At 43.8% G+C, this 5,215-nt stretch overlaps 1 pseudogene; it reads right to left on the bottom strand.

Moving 5' to 3' along the window:
* Positions 1 to 3,655: 3,655 nt before the first annotated feature.
* On the bottom strand, positions 3,656 to 4,998 carry LOC119561798 (annotated as a pseudogene).
* Positions 4,999 to 5,215: the final 217 nt, after the last annotated feature.

The raw sequence follows: 5,215 nt of genomic DNA, 5'->3' as shown, positions 1-5,215 counted from the left end.
CAAACTTGCGCTGCGCAGGAATCTGCATGCCTAATACCAATATTGTAGCTTTTATAGTTTCCGAGATCTCAGCGTTCATACGGACAGACGGTCAGACGGACAGACGGACATGGCTAGATCGACTCGGCTAGTGATTCTGATCAAGAATATACTTTACCGGGTCGGAAACGCTTCCTTCTGCCTGTTACATACTTTCCGACGAATCTAGTATACCCTTTTACTCTACGAGTAACGTTTATAATAATTATTAATATAAGATAAAAACAAAAAAAAACAATTTAATTTTGAAATTTAACCAACTAGAAAAGAAGGCCTGTCTAAGTTAATTTGGTGAGGTTCCATTTTCAACAAGTTTCAGTGACCTCTTTGAATACGCATTTTACAATTACAAGAAAAGAAATAATATGAAAATAAGCGAATGAAGTTACTAGTAGAAAACATCGACTATAAGATATCCGTTACTCAGCTAAAGGGACCAAAGGGAAATGGAGATATGGGTTTTTTTTGGGTCAATCAATAGGTATTGACGAGACTAGTACATTTCAGTTACAATTTTGTTTCTGGCATGATAATTGTAAGCGCCACGGGTTTGGGCGGTTTGTGGGCGTTAAATCTGAAATCTCAATTCTTTATCTTTGATATTTTCCGAGATATCCGCGTTCATATCTACGATATTTTGAAATTTTAGGGCGAATTGTGGGCGTTAAAGTGGGCGTGGAAAATTTTTGTTTGGGTCAATCGATACGTATTGATGAGAACAGCCTAGATCTTATAGTTTCCGAGATTCGTTCATCCGAGGGACAGACGGACATGGCTAGATCGACTCGGTTAGTGGTTCTGATCAAGAATATACATACTTTATGGGGTCGGAAACGCTCCCTTCTGCCTGTTACATACTTTCCGACGAATCTAGTATACCCTTTTACTCTACGAGAAACGGGTATAATAATAATAATAATAACTTAAACTCCCTACAGCATCGTGTAAAGGCTTTTCAACACTGCAAAAGGAATGGGTGAGTGAAACCAAGTCTTAAATATTGTTATTCCCATAATGTGCGTATAATTTTGTAAAAGAACTTTCAACATTCATTCAGCATAGACCAGTAGTAAAGGCTATGCTTTTAAAGTAAATTTGTATCAGAAACCAGTCCTCCATCCGAAAGTTAGCTTGACACGGAAACTAAATCTATAATTATAGGCTTACAACAAGGTTGGGTAGACTTGTATCCTATTAAGGAAAACAGTTTGACTAATTACACTTTCTCAGAAATGAATTCTGCAAAGTACGTTAGTTCGTAATTAAACTTTGTAATGAACATTGAAGTATTTGAGTATTGTTATTTAGATTGTTGAGACTTTGGAAATGATTTCGTAAGCTTGGATTCCACAGCGGGAAGCATGGGTTGAGATAATTCGGTAGCATTTGTATTAAGGGGTTCGCGCAACTCGGCTATGGAAAACATGGTAGGGAGGGTAAAGAGCCAGCCTCTCAACAACATCGGACAGTGCTTTTATAGAATGTAGACACACACCACACTTTAGTAACCCATTTAATAGTTTAACAATAGTTAGAATCAAAGGTAAAAGTTTATGAAAGAGGGACTCTGTAATATATTAGTGTGATGAACGTCTAGAGTTTGATTGCCAAGAACTCACCCCGTCCCGACTGACTGCTAGCCCTAAAACGGGTCCCGCCTGCCTACAAATTTTGGATAGAGCGGAAGTGTTAGATAGGTTAAGTACAACGAGTTCTAATAGGATTTGCGATCAAGAATAGAAGCTGCCCTTTGCCTACACTACTACCTTTACCCGCTAGAACTCAACACCCCCGCCCACCATTACAAGCGAACCATCAAAAAATGGACCTCTGTCCATTCTCTATTTCAATCAACAGTGGGATGAGAAGGCTTGCAGATCAGAAAAATGATTTCAGATCCACAAATAATGTCCCGTCTTGGGTAATTAATATACAAATCACAAATTTTCGGACAAAGTGGACAACATCTGGCTTCGAATTGAAGGTTATTGAAGTGAGTGCAGTTCAGTATTGAAACGAAAAATGTCGGTATGAACGCTAAAATCCTTGAAACTATAATAGCTTCTGATTCAGTGCAAGTTTGTCTCAATATGCCGTGCCAACTTTGGTAAAGTCTGTCTAGCGCCAACACAGTTAAAGACTTTTTAAAAGTGTAAATTTCACAACAGTTTGCAGCACTAAAATATCGATAAGCCATAGAAGCCTCACCATACGCGCCAGGTAGGACAAGGGATCTCGTGGCTCAGACCCACCTTTATGTTAAGTGATTGCTTAACACATCCAATGGTATTAAGGTACGATCAAACATGTCGTTTATAAAAAAAAAAAATAGAATAATACAAATCAATTTAGTATCTAGAATCTTTCGTTTTACACATTGGCGTTGGCGTTAACCCGCTCTAGCAGCGCGGCAAATGAAATCTTTCCCCATTTTTGGTAAAGCCTGATACTCACATCGACGAAAACCGCGAGCTAACCGTAGGAGTGAGCGAGAGGCAAATACGAGGCTAACCCTTTTTTTTACGAAACACTGACTTATCGATTTAATTGCGTGTATAAAATACATAAGAAAAGTACAAGAGAGCGACAAGATATATTACAATCAACAAACAGAGTTTTTATTTAAGGTGGGACAGAATATTATATTCGACTTGGATACAGTGTAAGAATTAGGCTTACATCGTTCTTGTAAGGTTGAATATTTCGTTTAAAAAAACTTGGCAAATAGATCGGCTATCGTCTTCGCAAACAATCTTATTGCTTAGTTGACTTCTCTGATTTTTCTACTAACACAGCACCAGTGTCGATTGAGACCAAGCAGGATGATATGGATCTTCGTGTTGAGTAACATAAGAGGTGTTACTTTGGATAGAAACACGCAGTCCGGATAAGTTACAAAGCACAGGTCCAGTAAACGGCCTAAATAATTTGTTATGCATCACGTGCTTATATGCTAGCAAACTTAATAATAACAAAAGGATTAACAATTATTTTAAATATTATATCTAACTTGAGATTCATAATAATTAGTTTTTAAAGAAACACTTGTTTTCTTCTTTTACATTTAGTTTATTATTGACTATTTCTTATAACAGCAGGATATATATACTTCGGCTTGCCTACGTTAATATCTTTTCTTGTTTTTATTCATTTCATTTCATTTATAAGCTCTTTTTAACCTATTGTGGAAACTATTAAGTGTTTCTAACATGATTCCAGCCAGGCCACAAGTTGATGTCCTTACATTAGTGTATGCGCTATGCAGTATCAACATTTTTCGGAAAATGGAGCCATAAAGCCAAGGAATCGCAATATTTGGATGAAAGTCAGTAACAAATTATGGGAAATGATCAATGCGTGGACACTGACTACGGGAAAAGACGGTGTCCCGCCGATGGCGACGCAGTGCGGAACTGGCCGACGGAGCAGAACTACTCAGCGTAATGTTGGCCGTGAAGGCAGCCGCCACCGCCCGACTCGGAACGGTTAGGGTGCCACCCGCCCCCGTTGATGAAGGTACCGCTGCTCCGGATCCACTCCCATTGATGGTGCTGCTTCAGGTGCTACTGCCGCTGACTGTAGCTGCGGCGAAGGACTCAGTTATGCTGGCCAAGGGTCATAAGTTCGTCGTCTGCACCAGTCCGCGCTCCAAATGGAAGCGCGCTTCAGGACAGCGGCGCCCACAGAGCAGCGACAGGCCACCATTGCGTTGACCACACTCCACTGATTCAACGTTGCCGCCCAGGGCGAAGAGAGCGCCCTCCACCTCGACCACTTCATGGGTAGATCTGCGAGAGTGCATGGCTTCAATGGGCTCCAAGCTGTGCCTACGCTGATTAAACCGCTCTCCGCTTGACATGCTCATGGTGCCGTCATTACCACCGATGCAGGACAGATGTCCATCCGTGGAAGCCACTCCGCAGCTTCCGCAGCCGGCAATACCTTCTCCTCGTGCTCATGGCCGGACAGGAACTCCAGATCCCGGTCAGCGGATCATACCGCTCCATGCTGCTCAGGCAGGAGGTGCCATCATAGCCACCGCAAACGTAGATCAGAGCATCGTAGGAGCAGATTCCCAGGCAGCTGCATTTTGTACCCATAGGAGTAATGTTGGTCCACTTGTTGTTTAGCGGATTATAGCTCTCCGCCATGGCCAGGTCGCTGACTCCGTCGTAGCATACGACCACATAAAGCTGCTTGTGAAGAGACGGTACTCCGGATCGGGATCGCTGCCACAGCATGGGAGCCACTGGACTGCAGGAGTTCGATGGCGGGTTGTACATCTCGCACTCGTTGTGGATGGCGAAGAGACTGCCTCCTCCGACCGCAAATGCGTAGGGCTTCATGCCCTCCGGACGACGCTCCTGGGTCCTCTGGCTGTCCAATATGCTGCGCTGCTCCGGCAACAGATGGTACTTCATGACCTCCAAGAGCAGCTCCTTGCATTCAGAGTCATCGCGCATGAGAGTCTCCGTTTCCATGCAGCTCATGAGGAAGTCCCTTCTGACCAGGGGAAGCCGGACATTGGACATCAGCTCGGCAATGTGGAGTCTCCGGGTGGCAAGGTCGTGCCTCACCTAGTTAATGACGGCGGCCAAGACTCGCTTCTCGGAGCTAATGTTCAGCTGACTGTTGGAGATCAGCTCGCGAACCTCCTCGACGGGCAGTAGCAGGAACTCTTCGGTGCCCACCTCCTGCTGGAAGCTCTGCAGGGCGTACATGTGGGATCGCGTAGCTGCGGATGCCCAGCCAGTTGGAAGGGTGAAGCTGGCGGAGCAGGAACTTGCAGCACGCATCCCGCACGGAGTGCATCTGCAGCAATCCTGAGGCCGGCAGCAGAACATGCACGTTCTGTGCAGTAATCGTGACTTCGCCGGTGCAGCTGTAATCTATCAGCTGCCGCAGCGCTGAGCTGTCCACGTCGTGCCGGCGGACCAATCTCTGGGTTCCCTCCAGCATGTCGTCTGGAATATTTATTTAATTATTTCATTGAAGTCGGCAAATATCTGCCAAAACTTATTGTTTAGTTTTTTGAAACGTTGGTTGAAGGAATATGAGGACCGTGAACCCGAGGATTAAGCTTGTTAAAGTAATCGTGAAAAATGACATGTTCAGGCTATATAGAGGCATTAGGAGCCTTATCAAGATGTACCTCGGGAAGTCCAATTTTAAACGA

The sequence above is a fragment of the Drosophila subpulchrella genome, unplaced genomic scaffold (genome assembly GCF_014743375.2).
Source record: "Drosophila subpulchrella strain 33 F10 #4 breed RU33 unplaced genomic scaffold, RU_Dsub_v1.1 Primary Assembly Seq37, whole genome shotgun sequence".
NCBI lineage: Eukaryota > Metazoa > Arthropoda > Insecta > Diptera > Drosophilidae > Drosophila > Drosophila subpulchrella.
This window is presented reverse-complemented; position numbering and strand designations above follow the sequence as displayed.